General features: G+C 44.0%; 1 protein-coding gene across 2 annotated transcripts in view; it reads left to right on the top strand.

The window, feature by feature from the left end:
* The first annotated feature begins 12,761 nt into the window (after positions 1 to 12,761).
* Positions 12,762 to 20,489, top strand: part of BACH2 (BTB domain and CNC homolog 2) — a 379,921-nt gene continuing 372,193 nt past the window's right edge. Inside the window, exon 1 of one of the 2 annotated variants that reach the window (XM_033234632.1) lies at positions 12,762 to 13,187. The gene's annotated coding sequence lies outside the window, so the exon portion shown is untranslated. The remainder of the gene's footprint in view (positions 13,188 to 20,489) is intronic. The other variant, XM_033234634.1, reaches the window with a different exon arrangement.

Here is a 20,489-nt window from a genome sequence, read left to right as displayed (position 1 = left end):
ACTAAGAATAATGAGTGTTCAACACATGTTAGCCATTGACATTACATGAACCTGCTGCTAATGTGACTACTGGAATGGTCATGCTTTCCCCTAAACTTGGGACTCTGGGACAAGGTCCTGGACTTTTCTCAAAAGCAGGACCCCTTCCATTTACACAAAGTCCTAGCACTGAGAATAGGAGCAAGAAGAAGGTGGGTATGCCTGTGCTGATAGTGAAGTCCGTAAGAAGATGGAGAGTGAGTCAGACCCCAGGCTCCTCTTCGGGCCCAGAATAATGCCAGAAGCCAACCCTCCTTCACCATCCTCCCCTAGACCTGAGCCATGCTGGCTGTCTGGCAGATCTACAGACAGAATCTGATCTACTGAGCAAAAACGTCTAGTTTGTAGAGTCAGATTGCCCCTCGGAACCCCCTGACTTCCCTGCTAGGAGTTTCAAGGAGTTTCTGAAGAATGAAAGTGGCTGGCAAAATCAGGACAACCCTGCACACTCTGGTCTGCCATCCTGCGGGTTCCATTTCTTGCAGATTCTCCAAACATTTTATCTCTGAGGGCCTTGTGAGTTTCCTCACCTGGTCTCAGATACAGAAGAGAATGGTGTACACTTCAATGCAGGGCTTAAGTACTTACAAGTTCTAGACCGCCTGAGTGTGATCGAGGGCAGCTTATCCTCTTTAAACCTTGATTCCACATTTGAAAAGTTGAGTTAATAATTATCAGTATTCCCTAAGCACTTACTATGTCCTAAGGATCTGACATACAATATCTTAACTAAACTTCAAGACAAGCCAAAAAGGTATGCATTTTAGAAATCCCTTATTATAGGACTCTGAGGCACAGAGAGATTAAATAACTCAAACTCATAAAGTCTGACTCCAGAACTCAAACTCTCAATTCTATGTCTGCCTCACGGGGTTATTGTGAAAAACAAATTAACACATGTATAGACACTTTGTACATTGTAAATGCTCAATAAATACTAGGTATCTTTTTTTAAATTTTATTTTACTTTAAGTTCTGGGATACATGTGCAGAATGTGTAGGTTTGTTACAAAGGTACACACGTGCTTTGGTGGTTTGCCGCACCTATCAACTCTATCAAACCTATCATCTAGGTTTTAAGCCCTGCATGCATTAGGTATTTGTCCTACTGTTCTCCCTCCCTTTGGCCCCTACCCCTCGAAAGGCCCTGGTGTGTGATGCTCCCCTGCCTTGAGGTATCATTTTTTAAGAAGGAGGAGGAGGACTGAAAAGATAGTCAAGGTAAATGGTTCAGCATCAGTATACCCTTTGTTCACATATAAGAATAGACAGTGTGTCTACTAAGCTAAGCTAATACTATTAGACAAGTTTAACAAGTGTTTATTGAGCACATACTCACTGACAAATGCTATACAAAGAACTTGGGGTCTAGCTCTGAGCAAAACCAGACACCGTTTCTACCATCCTGAAGCTTATGGCCCAGAGAAAAAGATAAAAAATGAACAAATGACTCCACTTGAAAAAAGAGGAATAAATGAACAATTCAAAAAGGAAATTTAAGAAAACAATTCCATTTATAATAGTAATAGAAGAATAAAATATTTGGGAATAAACTTAACCAAGGAAGCAAAAGATTTACATACTTAAAAATTATAAAGTATTACTAAAAGAAATTAAACATGAAATAAATGGATAGATATCTCATGCTCATGAATTCAAAGACTTAATATTGTTAAAATAGCAATACTATCCAAGATTATCTACAGACTTAATGCATTTCCTATGGAAATCCCAATGGTGTTTTTTGCAGAAATAGAAAAATCTATCCTAATTAATATGAAATCTCAAGGGACCTTGAATAGCCAACACAGTCTTCGAAAGGGAAAAATTTGAAGGTCTCACACTTACTGATTTCAAAACTTATTACAAAACTATGGTAATCAAAACAGCATTGTACTGGCAAAAAGACACACATATACACAAGAGAGCCTAGAAGAAAACCTCTCACATATATGGTCAAATGATTTTTGACAAGATTGTCAAGACCATTAATGGGGAAAGGAGAGTCTTTTCAACTATGCTGGAAAAATTGGATATCCACATACAAATGAATGAAGACAGACCTTACCTAATACTATATACAAAAATCAACTCGAAAATGGATCAAAGACCTAAACATAAAAGCTAAAATTATCAAACTCTTAGAAGAAAATACAGGGAGAAAACTCCTTGACATTGAATTTGGCAATGATTTATTGGATATGACACCGAAAACACAGGCAACAAAAGTAAAAATAGTCAAATTAGGCTACATCAAAATTTAAAACTGTCCATCAAAGGACACAATCAATAGAGTGAAAAGGAAATCTAAAAAATGACAGAAAATATTTGCAAATTATCTATCTGATAAGGGGTTCGTATCCAGAACATATGAAAAACTCCTACAACTCAACAATAACAACACAACAACCCAATCAATAAATGGGCAAGCTGAACACAGTGGCTCATGCGTGTAATCCCAGTACTCTGAGAGGCCAAGGAGGGCGGATCGCTTGAGGCCAGGAATTCAAGACCAGTCTCAGCAACAAGTAAGACCCTGTCTCTACAAAAAAAAAAAAAAAAAAATTAAAAATTAGCCAGGTATTGTGGTGTGTACCTGTAGTTAGAGCTACTTGGGAGGAAGAGGCAGAAGAATCACTCAAGGCCAGGAGTTTGAGGCTGTGGTAAGCTGTAATTGTGCTGCTGCATTCTAGCCTGGGCAACAGAGCGAGACCTCGTCATAGCTAGCTAGCTAGATAGCTAGCTAGCTAGATAGCTAGCTAGACAGACAGGCAGGCAAAGGAATGTAATGGACATTTCTCCAAAGAAGATACACAACTGGCCAGCAAGCACACACACAAAATTCTCAATATCACTAATCATTAGGGATATGCAAATCAAAACCACAATAAGATACCACCTTATACCCATTAGGATGGCAGCTATTAAAAAAAAAACTAACATGAAAAAATAAAATAAAAAGTATTGGTGATGATGTGGAGAAATTGATACCTAGAGTAGTCAAATTCATAGATACAGAAAGTTGAAAAGCAGTTTTCAGGGGCTGGGGAGTTGTTTCATGTTTTGCAAGATGAAAGGCATTCTGGAGATTGGTTGCGCAACAATGTGAATGTACTCAACACTCCTGAACTGTACATTTAAAAATGATTAAGATGATAAATTGTATGTTATGTGGATTTTACCATAATTTAAAAAGTAAATTTTAAAAAAGAGGGGGTGGATATAATTATAATAATTGCTGCAAAGGATTAGGTCCAAGGTACCTATAAAGAGGATCTGACCTGGGTAGTAGTGAGGAAAGCTTCACTAAGCTGAGAGCAGGATGAGTAGGAGTTTGCTGGGGGGAGGAAAAGAGGTAGAAAGAACAATATATGCAAAAATCCTCCTGAGGTGAATGATCTTCATGTACGTGGGATGTGGGATGCTTTCTTAGGTATCAACCAAGTATAAACCTTTGTTTTCACTTGACTATTTCTGTTTTTAAAAATGGAGACATAACTTGTCAACATAGATTGCAAAAACCTTAAGTGAACATCTCAATAAATTTAGTAAAACACTTTGAATCCAGTAACAGTCAAAAAAGGTGCAATTGTGCTTCCTTTATCCCTTCCTGTCGCTTCCCCTAATGCTTCCCTGGGCTGAGCTTTCTACAGTGAAGGAGACTAAAGAGATAGGACAACTAACTGTAACCCGTGATCCTGACTCAAACTTTGCTCCAGAAAGGAAATAGATATTGTTGGTACAGTTGGTGAAATTTGAATAGGGTCTCTGGATTGGGTGGTATTGTTATACTGATGCTCACTTTCTGATTTGGATGTTGTGTTGCGGTTATGTAGCATTATTCCTTTTGAAAATGTGCACTGATGCATTTAGCAGCTGATGGAGCATCACCGTTGACAACTTACTTTCAAATTATTCAGAAAGAGAATAATGGTAATGGGTGTTTATATTAGATATTTATGCAGGCGTACAGAGAGAGAAAGAGAGAACAAATATGTTAAAATATTAACAATTGGGATATCTGCATGAAGGAGATATAGTAGTTCTGTGTATTACTCTTGCAACTTTTCCTAAAGTTTAACATTATTCCAAGATCAATTATTTTTAGAAGATACTCTCTATGATGGCAATGGACTCACAGGTGAGGCAGCAGGTAAGAGAAGTGAGACTAGACATAAAGATAAATATTTTATCTGTCACTGAATTTGAAAAAGCAAAGTGTCAGAGAAAAGAATTAGTGTTCACTTAGCTCTTGCCAGAATGAAGTAGGTTATCCTACAAATAACCCACTTATGGTTATCATAAATTAATAAATAAGCATTCCGATTCAGCATCTGCTTTCATTAGCCTAAGTTGGTCATCAGGTCTGGGAGCACGGGTTCCTCCTCTAGACAACGGCCAGCCACGAATCTTAAGACATCTTGTATCGCAACCCACTTCCCTAGCACCATCTTTTCCAGCTTTAGAAAATTAAGCACCAAAGAAATTTACCAACAGAACAAGACCTGGGCAGGGCTATAAATCCAGAGGGTGCTGAAGTGCAGCTGGAACAAACACAGCACACCTCCATGTTTTCAGTCTTCTGCAAAATTACCAAAGGCCCAATTCAAGTTGGGGCACGAAGCACTGGGTTTCCACACACACCTAACAACCGAAAGGCAGCGAAATTAGCTCCTTAGTGTGTGGTACTGTGGGAGACCTACTTAGGGAGCATCTGGGGAAAATGGAGAAACCGATGACACCTAAATGTCATTCACATAAGCACTATGCCGGATGCACACACGGGGGCACAGAACAGCTGTGCTGACCAGCACATAGCTGCAACCACTGTTCAGGTCGGATGCCCTTGCATAATTATATCACATAAACAGATTTGTGAAAAACAGATTAGAAACTGTAAGTGCCATCTTACATATTCTTTGGGGAAACTGCTATAGGGTTAGTGAACTCAACTTTCTGTGTCCCTCAAAAACTCATAAGCTGAGTTGAGAAAAATAATTCAATCGCAAGTATATTTTTTATCAGAATAAAAGCATCAAGGCTTTCTTTTCACAGTAATTTAAAAATTGTCAGATTACTTCTATCTACAACCAAACTTTTCCAAGTTTCTTTAAGCAAAGATGTAATAAATGCTAAAAATCAGATCACTGATCAAAAACATCTTTTAGAGGTGGGCAGAATAAAGAGATGGACAGTTAGTTAATGGAATAGTTTAGAAAAAACTAGGCATCACAAACTATGAGGGGAAAAAAGGGAAACATTGTTAGAGCTTTTTTTTTTAAAATGGGAAAAAAGAAAGTAATCTTGTGATTATTATAAATTTTATTATTATTTTGCTTACCTGAGCCTGACCTCATCACCTCCTTCCTTGTTTCCCAAGTAAAAAAAGAAGAATTAAGCTCTTACCTCAAATTTCTTGCCTCTTGGCCCTAAATCTTATCCTGAAGCTTCAAAATCTTTGTATTATCCCTTTCTTGGATGTCCCTGTAATCCAGACAGTTTTCAGAGGTGAGATCTCGTCCTGCAAATTCTGTTTAATGTTCACATTCTGCCTTTCTTCCACCTACGCATGGCTGCCCCTGCCCCAGAGTTCTGCATTCTTGCCATTTTTTCCTCTACATCAGTGCTCCTTCTGTTATCTGCTCCATTACCTTACCTTCTATCTCTTCCTTCACTCAGATTCCTACCTTCCTGCCTTTCTCCATCTCTCCAGGCCACCACTTCTCTCATTCATTCCCTCCTCCATCTGCAGTGGGTCTAGAACCTCCTTGCTGTCATATCGCACAGCCCCTACCTCACCAGACCTTTCTTAATCATGGGATGCTATTTCCAGGCCCCTCATTGAAATGCCCTTTTCCTTGCCTTCCTCAACTTCCCAGTCTCTGTTTGATCTTCTACCTTCCTGTTGGCTCCATTCCTGTCCTTTTCATAAACTCCTTGTTCTGTGCCCACATCCATCCCCAACACAGCTATTCCTCAAACTTCAGCGTTGGCCCTCCCTCCTTTTGATTCCACCCTTTACCAGAGTGATCTTAGCCTCCTCCTGCCTCCCAGGGCCAGTTCCCTCCTAGTCACACAGGCTAGAGGCATCCATATCCCTCTTCATCTTCTTCCTCCCTTTCCCTCTCCTCCCACATGAAAATGACCCCTAAACCATAAGCACTTCCCAGCCCTGCTCACTGCCTTGAGGTAGGCTGTAGGAATTCAGCTGTTGTCTTATAGTCTCCAGCCTCTTCGGGCCTCTTCATACGGCCAATGCTGTGTTCTTCCCAAAACCAGATCTGATTATGCCTCTTTGGCAACTGGGGATCAGTCATTGGCTTTCTACCCATGCAGCCAGGCTTTTCAGTGTTTCTGGGGAAATTAGAAGACAAATTTGAAGCATTTTTCTTAAGTACATCCTTCAATACTTTGATTTTGGGTGTGGGAGAGGAACTTTTAGTCCTGATCGTCACAAATTGTTAAACTTTTTTAGTAAAATCAACCCATGTACTTCAAAGAGAACAAAAGAAGTTCAGGTGATTTTTTTTTTAACATATAACAGGAAACTGCAAAGACATTTTATGCTATGAAAAGGCCATTTGGGGCCACATTCTCAGATCCCTAGGAAGTTAGCATTCCATTTTCTCTGCCATTATGAGCACTTCACTGGAAAAGTTCAATGAGAATTTTAACCTGCGGATAAAATTACACCTTCATGCTGATTTCCCACGTCTACCTTTCCAGTCCTATATTCCACTATTGGCTGTCACTTCTAACCATCTCATTTCCTGCACTTCCACTACTCCAATTTTCCTGCCTGGAATGACCTTCCAACATTTTCTTTTCACAAAATCTCACCCTTCAGAATCCAGGTCTGTTGTCACCTCCTCCAGGAAGCCATCCCACATTCTCCTAAGCAAAGTCACTTGCCAGAAGGCTTTTGTCCTATTCGGGCCCTTAGCATGGTGTGCTGTGATGACTTCTTCACCAGTTCACCTTCCCCACTAGTCCAGGAGCCCTGACTTATGCAGTGTTTTATCTCCAAAAGTTAGACTAGTGCTAGTACATAGGCTGCGTATGCTCAAGGCATGTCTGGAAAAAAAGAAAACAGGCAGTCAAGTGATTGCTTCCTAACAGGTACAAGGTCTTGGCCATTGGGAGGGGAAAGAAGGAAAAATCTACATTTTGAAAAAATGAGTCATGATCACAATGGCATTTTGTCACCATAGTACTCCAGTACTCCTTGCTAGCCACGACAGCAGGCACAAATCCCCCATACTTTCCACTTCTGACCTACCCTTCTTGACATCATAACCTCCCACTCTTTCCTAACACTGCACAATATGAATGCTGTAGTCAGATGAAAGTGCAACCTCAAGGGGCCCTTCTGTATTGAAAGTCCAGCCACCTTCCCTCCTTTCTGACTCCTTCCTGGCCTTGAGGTTCAACTCAAATTCCACCTTCTCAGTGAAACCTTTCCTGGCTATTTTAACCCTCATAATGTTTTTCCTCTTAACATCCACAATACTTGAGTTCTTATTAGAATTTAATTATGCTTATTTTGAATTTTACAACTTTTATTGGCTACCTTTATTACAGAAGTAATATATTTATATTAGAGAAACATTTTTTAAAAAGCAAAAGAGAAACCACTTATAGGCTCTTTATTTCAAGAGGACCACTTGAACACTGTGCATACAGACTTCCAGATTTTTCCTATGCATGCACTGGCAATTTTTTTTCACGAATAGGATTCTACTGTAAATACTGTCATACAAATTATTTTAAATTATACTAATAAAATATTAATATGCCAATATACATAAATTTTCATCACTAATTTTTTTCATTTTTTTTTTTTGGTAGAGATGAGGTTTCACTATGTTGTCCAGGCTGGTCTCAAACTCCTGAGCTCAAGAAATTCACCTGCTTCAGCCTCCCAAAGTGCTGGGACTATAGGCATGAGCCACCGTGCCCAGTCACCAATATTATTTTTGATGGATCCATGATATTCATATTTTATATATGAACCACCATTTATTTAGCCAATCATTTCCTGTAAGGTATTTGGATTTTTCCATTTTCTTTTTGCTATCATACAAAAAAGATCTGTACATTCTTAATTTTTTCATTAGTATAAATTCTAACACATACAATTGCTATATAATTTTAAATATTATTAATATATAAAAGTAAAAAATCAATCAAATACAAAATTACTACATTTTTCAATTGTTTCATGTATATTAGTTTTGACTCCTTATGTAGATTTAAGTTCCTTAAGGATAGAGTCCAATATTTCCTAATTTTTCACCTCAACATGTAACAGATGCTCAGTAGTGTATGTTGAAAAATTAGTTTATTTCATATACCATATTTCACTAGTTTATTTCATATAAGCGTTTAGATAACAGTGGCATCAATTCTTTACTATAGAAGAAGATCACTACAGACAGTAATACAAGCACATCACTTTCTTTTAGGGACTATTTCCAAAGTCCTTCTTAGGAACTGAGGCAATCTTTGAGGACATGAAGATAGGACAAATAAGAGATATATAGTTCAAAGGAAAAAGGCTGCCAGCCAAATTGAACAATAGCTAGAAGCAAAATTTTTGCGTTTCCAGTTTGGATTACCCCGATCATTTTTCAAAATGTGTGTGAGATTTTGTACAGTGAGAAATCTCTTCTTGGCAGTGGTGTGTCCAGAAAGCTGCCAGGAGTGGGCCCCCAAGGTCCTCTGCGCTGTCCAGCAATTCTGCTACATCCCTGGTACTGGTTCACATCTTTTCTCTATCCCCTAAATCTGTCCCTCCCTCCTCCACCATCAGTGGATGGTCTGTCTTCTTAATCGACTAAGAAAACAGAATCCCTCAGACAACAGCTTCCCATACTTCCTACCATGATATTCCAGCCTCCCTGCACTTCCCCACCTGTGCTGCCTTTCCTTCTGTTGGTTGGGATGAACTGGCCCCTTTCTCTCTCTGGCTGCTGCTTCTCAGCTTCCTTGGGGGGATCTTCTTTTCTTCATCTTGCTGACCTCTAAATGTCAGAGTGCCCCAGGTCTTAAGCCTTAGACTTCTTTTCTTTGCTCTTCTTCTCCACCCATGTTTCCAGTTGCTGTGTTGATGACACACAGATTTCTATCTCTAGTCTGGACTTCCCTCCTAAATTCTAGATTCCCATGTCTGATCACCTGCTCACCTTTTCCACTTAGATGTCCGATAGACATGTGAAATGTACTATATCCAAAACCAAATGTTTCAGCATTTCCCGCATACCTGCTCCTCCTGTATAAATGAACTCTCCATTAATAAGCTGTTCAGTCCAAAATTCAGAATTTCCCTTGACTCTTCTCTCATAACCTACAATGGAATCATCAACAAAGCTTGTCCAGTTTATGTTGAAAATATATCTAGATTCCATTTATGGCTATCATTTTAGCATTCTATTAATAGTTTCAATCACCATCACCTCTCTCTTGACTTATCTCAACAGCCTCCTATTTGGTCTCTCTGCTTCCATTCCTGTACTTTCCACGACCCAGCAGAGTGATCCTTTAGGAGTCGAGGCCAGGACATGTTCCTGGTCTGCAGAAACCCCTACAGCATCCCACTCCATTCACTTTTGTCAGATTTCATTGGATGTTAACTTTGCCCTGCCATGCCTTATTCAAGGTACCACATTTGAAATTCTGTCTACTGTTCTGCCTAAGAAAAAAGACAATATCTTTTCAACATCATCAAATCCTGTACAAGGTGCTGGAGAGCAAGAAAATCAAAGGCTCAAGAACTGCCCATGTCTTTAGTCTGTCTTCCTTTCCTCATCTGTTTCCTGTATATTTTAATTTTTCCTGTTTTATTTTCTACAATCAAGAAGATTTCTATTATAGAAATAAAGTTTATTTGTTTCAACGCCATGATACAGATTTATTGTCCCTGGAAGTCATATCATGCTTAGAAATGTATCACAGGCAAAGCCCATGCTCTGGATCAACACACGCATGTAATTATGTAGGGAAAAAAATGTGTATCAGGAAAGGTTGAATGCTCCAATCATGAGAAATAAATTGACCTCCACTCAAGTTACTGCCATGATTCTACAGAGGGAAGGACCTGCATCTGTTTCACATCGTAAACACCTAAAGTGCCAGAGCAGCACCACAAGCCCAGGAGTGGCCATGCAAACTCATGATGGAGGTGCTAAGGCTGTCCACAGCCCAGCCTCTGCAGCAGTACTGTTAAATGAGTGTCTAGTACTTGACTTACCTTTTTATTTTATTTTACTTTATTTATTTATTTATTTTTCAGATGGAGTCTCGCTCTGTCGCCCAGGCTGGCCTGCAGTGGCGCGATCTCGGCTCACTGCAAGCTCCACCTCCCAGGTTCACGCCATTCTCCTGCCTCAGCCTCCCAAGTAGCTGGGACTGCAGGCGCCCCCCACCACGCCCAGCTACTTTTTTGTATTTTTAGTAGAGACGGGGTTTCACCATGTTAGCCAGGATGGTCTCGATCTCCTGACCTTGTGATCCACCCGCCTCAGCCTCCCAAAGTGCTGGGATTACAGGCATGAGCCACCACGCCCGGCCTGACTTACCATTTTCATTTCACACAATTCTGAATATATTTTTCAGGCTTGAATTCAAATAACCCACTTCTAACTACTGAAAATAAAGAAGAAAAATGAACTCACTACTAGACTTCAAAGCGTACCTAAAGCAAAGATTTTTGTCTTACAGCCACAGAGGTGCATGATTGCAGAACTGGATGTAACCAGAGAGGCTAACTACTCCTAATCTAGACTCCTTGAATGACTAGATGATGCCACCTATCACGGGTGTATTAGGATTTTTCATCTTTATTTGATGTCCCACCTCATGCTTGAAAATCTCAAAGTGAAAAAGCTCCAGTCTGAGTCTTTAAACAAGCAGACTAACTGAAATGACCTGGAAGCCTTTGTTGTATCCATCTGACAAGATCAGCTTGTAGAATCCAGAATGGAGGTGGGAGATCAGCTGGCAGCCGCATTTCCCTCCTCAACCACCCCCAAGCTGATGTGCCCAACTCCACTCACAGCTGGGCAGCCATGGCTTGCTTGAAAATAAATGAATCTACATCACTCTCATAGGGATGCTCTCAAGCATCCCTTGTTGTGAGAAAAACATTTATTGCTGCTACTAAAATGCATAAAGTTATCTCACCAACACATACTTACAAGAATGAGGAATGCGAAACATAACCATCCATAAGACTATAAGAAACGGCCTAGCCAGGGCAGACCAGGAATTTGTACTCTGTCCTTGCCAGGGGTCAGGCAGGGACCTCAGAAGCACAGTGTTTTGTCCTAGGGGGCACCAGACCAGAGGTCAGGAGACTGAGGGCTACTCCTAGCTCTAGGACTTTTCCTTATCTGAAGGCCGGGTCGGTTAGCAGAGAAAATCTCACAGTCCGCTGCCAGACCTCCACGCAGGGGCTCCGCAGGGCTGTTAAAAAAATTAGCTCAGCACCTCCAGCTTGCTCTCAGCCATCACTTAGCTTTCCACACAGACATTCCAAATGGGGCCTTTCAAAACTCTGCCCTCAAATGAAGGTGGTTCAGAGCAACACTTTAGATGATATCACAAGACTCCCAGGGCGACGCTTCACTGCTTCCTCAGCATATGCCAGTGCCCGTTTTACAGGGGGGATTTATGATTCCTCTCAGTAGAGCGAGCCAAAGTTTTATAATATTCATTAAAAATCAGCACCACATGTAATAATATGGAATACTGCCTGTACACAAGAGGGCCAAGTTATAGGTGTTTAGGGAAACGTGGCAGAATTTTCTGGCCTTGGCAAGAAGTTGCAGGCACCAGCACACACTAACACAATCTTATTTTATTGCAAATGTACATTCAGCCTAAATCCTAATTACCTTCTGTAAAATCCTAGCCACCACCAAGCTTTCTTCTGACAGGGTACTCACACGATGGCCTTTAAGGGCAGTAACAACACCCTAAGAGCCGCAAAAAGGAAAGGCAGGCAAGAGTGGCTGGAAGGCAGTAGGAGCTGGGGCTGAAGCTGGGGAGGTTGGCTTTTAATGTCCTCCTGAAATTGACCGCGCTTTTTCCAAAAACACTGGCTTGAGGGCTTAAGGTTCGCTCAGTGGGGCAGGTGGAGGGCCTCCTGAAAAGGATTCAGAAGTCAACATTAAAAAGGCTGCTTTTACTCGCCCGGTCCCCACCCAAAAGGGAATACGGTCAGCTTTGTGGGGGCCAATGGAGCATCTTTTCTTGCCCCTCGGGGAAAACGCTGGCTAACCCTGGGATCCCAGGTCTCGATGTCTGCTCTCCTTCCCCAGGTGCAGCACCTAGGGCTCTGGACCCTCCCCACGTGCCACACCAGCCTTCACCACTACTCTCACTCTGCTATGCCCCCAACCCTCGTCTTTCGCGGCCAGGAAGTCCAGGCAGAGCGGGGCGGTCAGCCGAGCCAGGAAGAGGGGGCTCTCCCGGCCGCGCGGCCGCACAAAGCGGGGAGATCGGCGGCGGCGGCGGCGGCATGAGGCGCGCCCCCTCCCGCGAGCCGGCGGAGCGCGCGCGCCCGCCCCCGCCCCGGCCCCCCGCCCCAGCCCCCTGAGCGCCATTCGCGGAGCGGCTTACGCTAGTCGCCGGGCGTACCGCGCCCCAGCGGCCGGGGAGGTGCGCTGCCCGGCTCCCGTAAAGTTATTGTGAATGGGGAGCGGGTGACGTCAGCGCCGAATGTCAACAATGTAGCGATTGAGAGTGTGGGCGTTCCGGGGAGAGCGCGAGCCGCGCGGCGCGGAGCAAACAGCGCCGAGCCGCCGCAGCCTCAGCAGCAGCAGCAGCAGCGGCAGCAGCAGCGGCCGTGCACGCCTGGGCTGCGGTCGCACAACGCTAACGTGAGCGGCCGCCGCCCTCGCCACCCCGCCTGCCCACTCCCGCCGCCGCCCCGCTCTCGCTTTCTCCCCGGCCTCCCCTCACCCCTTCCCCTCCCCCTTCCCGGCGCACTCGGGGGGCTGGGAACGAGCTGCCATGTGATGCGCGTCCTCTCCGCGAGCTTTCGGTGACCCCCGAACCGCCCACCTCGCCGGCTGCTGGGAGGGGGCTGCGAGCCGGGAAGACGCGGAGAAGAGGAGGCGGAAAAGGACGCAAAGTTCTTCGGCGAGGTGAGTCCCGGGGCCCGGACCCGGGGCCCCGGCGCCGGGCGGGGTGGCGGGGCAAGTTTGCGGGGGGAGCGAGCAGGCAGGGAGGCGTGGGGAAGCGGCGCGGGAAGGGAGCCCCTGCCGCCGGGCGCGCAGCCGCCCTCCCCGCGCCCTGCCCGCTTTTATGGCATTTTCTAGGAACGGGAAGGGGGTGGGAGCCGAGCCGGCGGCCGCGCCGCGCCGAATATGCGCCCTCCCGCCCGGCTGTTTACAGCGGCTGAGGCGGCATTGTATTTTGCTGGCGTCGAAGGGTGTTTTGGAACAGCAGGGGGAGGAGGAGCAGAGGGTAATAAGTCAGGCGTGGGGAGGGCGGGCTGCAGGGAGGCGCGCGTCTGCGCGAGCCGCAGCAGCTGTCAGACCCGCGGCCCTGCCTCCGACCCAGGGAGGCCCGGGTGCCCCGACCCCCAGCCCGCGATCCCCGCGCAAGGTCGGGCGGCCTCCTCCTTAACCCCCGGTGTGCGCGCCCCGGGCTGCTCCGCGAGGACCTTGGCCGCGGCGCCTTTGCGCTCAGCTGTCAGCCGCCGCCGGGTGGCCCGGACCACCGCGACCGGCGGGGAATCAAAGCCCAAGTTTAGGGTCGCCGGAATAGGCGAGCTGGGGGCCTCGCGGCGCAGACCTGGGTCGAATCTCTCCTAGCGAAAGATCGGGTTGTCAGAAAGTGTCCCGCATAGCTAAGACCTAAGGGCTCCAGGCTTCTGAGAGGGAAACCTTGCACCCCCTCTCCCACAGATCCTGCAAGAAGTCAAAGTGCAACACACACACCCTACACGCCAGTCTCCAAGCCCCAGAAGCTTCACACAGGAGACTGGTTTATGAAGGGGACACTGCCCTCCCCGTCCCCGCGCCGAGGCGCTCCGTGGCCCTGCTGTGCTTCCCTCACCCGGCGGGTGTTCGGGAGCCCGGCGCCGCTGGAGACGGCGGCGGGCGGCGCTCACGGGCTACCCCAGGTGCCCAAGGGGGGGAGAAACTGGAGCGAGCATATCGGCGACCTCAGTCTGGCCGAGGATTTGCAGGAATTCGGACCGTGAGGGGAAGCGGGCAGGGCTGGGAGTGAGTGTGTGAAGGGGCGGCACACTCCTGGCTTCCGGGGTCGCGGGCGCGCGGGGCATCCCCAGCACTCTCCCGCGCGTAGGCGAGTTTGGCAACTTGAGGGAAGTTCTGGCGCGGCCGCTGCCGGGGTGGTTTGTCTGTGGCCCGAGGAGGCGCGCCTCGCAGCCTGCCGCCAGGTCACCGCCGTCGCCGTGACCCGTAGCCGCTGGGAAAAGAGAGGGACTGGGGCGCCCCACCCGCGAACGCGAGATGGACCCGCACCCTCCCGGCGGGCCCGCGGACGGCGAGACGCGGCGTTCCTGGTTTTCACCTTCGCTGTCTAGTGCTGCAGTCTCTCACTCTCTGTGTAAATTTCATCTGTTGAGTGTATTTAACTAAAAAGGGTAATTACTTCAGATAAAAATCCTTTCCTGCCTAGTGGGAACCTTGGCGGAGATGATGCCTAATGAGATATTTTGCTTTTGTCTGTTTAGAGTAACATTAGAGATGTTAATGCTGATAACGGTTTTCTCAGATCATTAAAATGTAACATGTAGGAAAGGCATGTCGAGCTGCAAAGGCTCGGGCTGACATGAAAGAAGCTGAGCGTGAAAGACTGCCCCTCCTTTGGCGGAGAGGGCTATTTTGGTAAAGCAGCGGGCGTCTTGCTTAAAATGTGAGCTCGCCCCACCCTGGTTCTCTGGCTCCTCCCGAGTAAACGGCGTTTTTCATTCTTGCAGGTAATAATAAACGTGAGTCAAAATGACATCTTGTTAGAATTAGTCTTTAGTCTGTAAGAGAGATTGCCAAATTACAGTGTTGCGTTCAAACTGCTCCAGTGAAAGGTCTGTCAGCATTTCCATTGTAAATTCAGTTTTTCTGGAGTTTATAATTTCACCACAAAACTTTGAGTGGCTGAAATGTTTTCCCTTCTAGGGTTCTGGTTTTTAAAAGAAATGTATTGATTGACCATTTCCAGCGTCCTTTTAACTCCTGAAACCTGAATATCATTCAAATAAGAGAAGTCCCAGAAATTGAACACATAACCGTGGAATAAAGTATTTTTGTTAGAACATAACTTTATTGGTGCAGAGCCGTATTTTCATTTTGGATGGCGGGAGGCTTCAGGTTTGCCATTTGGTAATCATGAATGTGTTGAGTAAATTCTTCTGTCTGTCTATTCTGCAGGTGGACTGAAATGTCAGTTGGTGGTGTGTTTGCCAGGATTACATGGAGACACACACTCCTCAGTTAAGTGTGTGTCTGAATTCATAGCTAAATTATGAACACTCCTGTTAGTTACTTTTTTGGTTCTTTGTATGTTGCATGTCAAGATCTGCTATGAAGAAGAAGGGGTGAGGTGAAAGGGAGAGAGGGGATCAGGATTCACTTTCAGTATTACCAGTGCCTGGGAGAAAGCCATTTATTCTCTTGCTATTGAATTATGCCCTTTGACTCAGTATCTTCAGGCAATTCTTTTCCAGTGGCTCACCTCTGGCTGCTGTGTAAGGGGCTTAATTATTTGCAAACTGCCTTGAAATCCCTGGATGAAAGGCACTGAATAAGTGCACAGTATTGTTATTCAGATATGGAATTTAATGATCCATTACAGTTCATCAGGAAAATGCACTTTGCAGTGATGGTAGGAAATGTTTCCACCTGATAGAGGGTAATAATAACTGCTTAAAAGTAGATTCAGATTACAGATGAGATAATTAACTCTAGCCATGTGCTCTTCAATTTGTTGCAATTCATTTTGTGATCAAAGTGAGTCATAGAGAGCCAGATGGTCAGGTTCATGTTCAGATCTCTCCTAGGCCAGCCCTTCGCTTCTGGGCCCACTGTCTGCACAGCCGACAGGACTTAGTTATTCATTAGTGCTTGTGAGCTGTTTCTCAGAATTCGTAATCGAGGCTCCTGTGATGCCAACAAAAGGGCTCAAGCCAATCTGTATTGTTGAGAGCAGTTTAATTTTACTTGGATTAACTTTCAGTGTCTCTGGTGTGGATCCAGTCTTAACAAAAAGGAAAGAGACCCTAGTGGCTCTCTATCTCTCCTGTGCCTGGCCCCTCTACTCTAGTTTTTGAACCTCAGATTTCAGGGGTGTGATATCTAGCTTACTGTAAATACAGGCTTGATTGTTAATGAATGAGAGAATACTTAGATAAATAATTATCTTCCTGTGTGTCCAGGGGGTGAGAGCCAGGACTAGCTTCATGGGCATAAGACCTGTGTAGTTACATAGGCCCCCTTCCCCTTCCCTGGTCAGAAGGACCTCACATTTGGTTTAAGGTTCTGCTGTTTTCTTCGGAAATTCTTAATAATTATTGAACAAGGGGCCCCTCGTTTTCATTTTTCACTGAGCCCCACAAATTATGTACCTACCTGGTTCTGGTGAGGAGCAGGGCATAGTGTAGAGTGGCAGGCTGCCCCTACTTAACTCGTAGATTCTTGCCAGGGAAGAGTTGATAGGACTACTGACTTTGTGTTGCCACATCATTTGGTTTTTCCAGGGGAAGCTGGATATTGGATATTTATGTGGAATTCCCTGATTTTTAAATATTGGCTCAAATCTTTAAAACATTTTTGGATTGAAAGCATATGTAAGAGCTAGAGTCGGCCTGCGGGCTGCTTGTCTCCCACCACTGAACATACTGAAACATCTTTTTTGTTTAATATCTTTCTATGTCTCTATTTTCTAAAGGCCTGGCATATAGTGGATGATTTGTGAGTGTGCACCCAATGAATGGTTACAACTATCTGGAAAATAGAAAGTTGCCAAAAAAACAAAACTCTAAATCAAATCAAGACTGAGTCCCACTCAGGGATTGATCAGCTTCCTTTTTAACAGAGAATTTGGCATGAAAGGCTGAATAATTTAATACCATGAGTACAGTGTGATTCCTTGCAGGTGAATAATCCATTACTTTTGAACCACCTGCCATATATTAGTTGTTATTGACCAAATGGGGTAACTTGGCTGGGTAATGCCTGAGGACCTCCATGGGAGTTTGACATTTGAGAACACTCACCAAAATAATAGTTTTGATTTACTGAATCTGCACTATGTGGCAGACCTAGTGCTGACTACCTTACTTGTATGTACCTCGTTGACTCCTTAAGCAACCCTTTGAAATGGGTGTCGTGCCTGTCCATTCTGCAGAGTTGGAAGAACTAATCTCATGTTGGAATGAACTTAATCTGAATATAGTGCGTGTTTTCTTAAATGTCTAAAGGTTATTTCCCCATTCTATGTACACAGTCCAGTCCTGGAATCAATGACTGGGCATGGTGTAGGACTGTGGCATACGGAGAACATGGTCCCTGCCCTCACATACACAGAACAGAGAACAATATAAAATGTAACATATTTATCAAAATCTGCAATTCAGAGAGCGGACGGACCGGACGCTGTGCATCTGCCTCCCTGTTTCTCTCCTTTCCCTGTCTGGGTGTTGAAGAAGCTTCAGCAACATATGACTCTGTCAGAGGTATTCACAGTTCAGGAGTCAGGGCTGGTTGCAAAAATTGGAATTTCTTTGGAAAAGAAGACAAGCTTTTGGCAGAGCTGGGGCCACATGTGGGAACGCAGCACCAAGGCCTTGGGAATGACGGAAAATTCCTTCTGTCTTGTTAATGGCAATATGTGACCTGTGCTGTCCTCCTATCTTTAAATTTTAAGTAAATATTTACAGATTGTTCAAGTCCAAACTAAAACCTGCTGTGAACTAAACATTTTGTAAACTCAGTAAGATTGCCCAAAATGTAACTCACCTTTCACCTTTTTTTTTTTTGTTTGCAATGACATTTAATTTAAAAAAAAGAAAGTAGTTCCTTTTTTTTTTTTGTCAGTTCAGGGTCTTTTAATTTTTTTCCTTTACTTTTTCCTTTTTTGTTAATTTCAAATATCAGTCTATCTAAAACTGAAACTTAATTTTATTATCAGCATGTTACTTAGCTTCCGTAAGGCTGGAAATATCCGAATCGTACCACTATGTCCTTTTCAAGGGCCATTTCATTTCTGAAGAATGTATAAATTGAACCTCATCCTGCTAGTGACACTACTTCAAAACTCAGGCAGGAATTTTGCCATTTGTTTTTCCTTGAGCTGTTTGTTTTCCAGAATAATAAATCTTCCCAATCCAAAAGCATTTCACGTCCTCCTTCATTCTAGTCATTGGAATTACAGCCAAAATGCCTCTCAGTCTTCCCCAGTGACTTCATAATCACCGTTTCTTCAGCATATTCCCTGGTTGACTTCTCTTTTGTTCCTTAGCCTCATAATGAATTGCCCTTTGGTTCTGAGATGTGTCATTTTCCTCCCTGACCTTTTTGTTCTTTTGCTGAAGGCTGTAGGACATGCTGCTGCTGATGTGATGAGAGCCGGCGCTTGGTTGCTGGGTCCCTCCTGTCCTTGTGTCAGCTTTCATTGGCTCTTTTCCTAAGCATTTAAATCCTCCACTTTCCAGTCCTCCCATACATCTCATTATTCTCTTCATGTGTGCCTGAGCCTATAGCTGGCATGTAGACAAAGTCCCAGTTAGTTAGCGAAGAAAGCTTTTCGAGTTTCCAAGTCTTCCATCACTCTAGTCTTGGACCATCTTCTCTTCTCTCTCCCCTGTCACTTTCTGCAGTTACTTTAGGAATTTCCTCAGGATTTTCCAGGAGTGTAACCCAAAGACAGCTTAGACCTTCGCTTTGGATTTTAAAGTTGGGAGATCCCAGTGTGGTGATTTCCATTCCACAAGTAGGAAACAAAGTGAATGTACATGCTCAGCATCTTTCCTTAGTATTTCAGTATCCATAGATTTTTGCCAATTTTTCTTTTTTTCCTATTCTGTATTCTTCTAAGCAGTAGAAGCTTGTGGATAGTACAAAATGGGCCAAGTGTCCGGAAATACCGTTCCTTAGAGGCAGATACCTCATTCATTCAGTAAACAAATATATACTGAGTATCTCTTATGTGGCAGGCATAGTGTTAGGTGACCACAGTGCTAGTGGGGAGCAAACCCAGTCCTGGCCCCTGGTCTCATGAAGCACATCATCTGGTAGGAAGAATGGCACTGATCAGTTAGTAACAGATAACCCACTGCTCATGAAGGAAAGGTATTTCATGCACCAGAGTGTCTAATGGGGAGATTTAACCTAGTCGGGAGGTTGGGGAAGCCCTCCCTGAGGAATTGTGGAGTGACCTTCCATCAGGGATAGTCTGAAACTTGAGATTCACTTTTTCCTCCAGCTTCCTAATCCTATTAATTCACTACCATCTTTGGCCCTTTGGAGTATTGCATAAGCCATGCTGGAACCTCTGGGGCCATTTTGGCAAATAATAGTTCTTGTATACAGAGTCCAGAATTGATTTATTTACCTGGGTCTTTAGAACCTAATAAAAACAGAAGTTAACTGCCAAGAGTACTGTTGATTTCCATACTTGGAAAAAATACAAGTTAACATTCTTATTTTGAACATATTTAGGGTGATTTTGACAATATTTGAATGATCAGAAGCTACAAAGATATTCTCTCCCAGTCAGCTGATGTGTGTAGGGCCTTTGGTGAAAAAGTGAGTCTAAAATCTGTCTGAAGTCCCTGGCTACTCCAGAGCAGAGGATCTCCATCCTCTGTGGCCCAAAGATGATTATTCCAGGCTTGTGCAACCCATGGCCTGCAGGCCTCATGCGCGTTGAATGTGGATCAACACAAATTCAAAAACTTTCTTAAAATATGAGGTTTTTTTGTATTTTTCGTTTTTGCTATTTTTCTTGTTTTAGATCATCACGTATCATTAGTGTTTAGCATATTTTATGTGTGGCCCAAGACAGTTCTCCTTCTTCCAGTGTGGCCCAGGGAAGCCAAAAGATTGGACACATCTTATTTAGACCATTCTTAGATGCAAAATTAAGGAATTTTGACAGCATCTATTTAAAATAAATTGATTATACTGCATGCTAACACCCCTCTATTTTCTTTTTCTTTGATGACAGTTAACCTGTATTGAGAGCTTCCTATGTGTGCTGCTCATATTTAACTCATGTAATCCTCAGAGCAACCCAGAGCTAGGTGTGATCACTAGAAGCCACAACATAGGTGTCACTCAGCTAATGAATGGTAGGACTGGAATTGGACACTAGCTGTCTGATGCTGGGGCCTGTTTTCTTACCGTGTTATGGCTCTCCCTTTTCCTTTTCTTCTTCGTTTGAAGTTGGAACTCTCTCTAGCAGTTCCCAGAAGCAGAAAT

The sequence above is a fragment of the Trachypithecus francoisi genome, unplaced genomic scaffold (genome assembly GCF_009764315.1).
Source record: "Trachypithecus francoisi isolate TF-2019V2 unplaced genomic scaffold, Tfra_2.0 Lachesis_group15, whole genome shotgun sequence".
NCBI classification, from domain to species: Eukaryota; Metazoa; Chordata; class Mammalia; order Primates; family Cercopithecidae; genus Trachypithecus; species Trachypithecus francoisi.
The sequence above is the reverse complement of the archived record's forward strand: the minus strand, read 5'-3'. Positions and strand labels throughout refer to the sequence as shown.